This window comes from Neopelma chrysocephalum, unplaced genomic scaffold (genome assembly GCF_003984885.1).
Source record: "Neopelma chrysocephalum unplaced genomic scaffold, ASM398488v2 Primary Assembly neopelma1_25, whole genome shotgun sequence".
Classification (NCBI taxonomy): domain Eukaryota; kingdom Metazoa; phylum Chordata; class Aves; order Passeriformes; family Pipridae; genus Neopelma; species Neopelma chrysocephalum.
In genome coordinates, this window is record NW_020897694.1 from 36,480,769 (window position 1) to 36,481,285 (window position 517).

Here is a 517-nt window from a genome sequence, read left to right on the forward strand (position 1 = left end):
AAAAAAAAAAAAAAAAAAAAAAAAAAGAAAAAAAAAAGAAAAAAAGAGAGAAATAAAATCCAAACTACATATGTTTATTTTTTGTGCCTACCTCATTGTTTTTAATGCATAAAATAAAAGAGGTGGTTTAGTTTATACGTTTTTAGAAGAAAACCGTTAATGTCTAATTTAATCTTAATACCAAAACTACCAGATTGAAAGGTTTCTGACTGTTATTGCATAGCAAGTTTCAGCAGGAGGAGAGAGTAGTCCGTTGGGGCAATAGTGGTAGCGGTATGGCAGTGAGACACTGATTAATGTAATTCGCTTACAAAATTTGGTGAAGCAAGCATTTTTTAAACCAGTTTCATCCTTAATAGAACTCTGAATTTAGCCTAAAACCAGAGATTTCACTCTTCTAACATGTGGGCTTAGTAACAGGCAGGTAAAAGTAACTAGGCTAGTTCTATAAATTGTTAAATGTTGTAAGAAACATTTTGGGGCGGTGATGTTTTTCTTTTTTAAGAATGCAATGCAC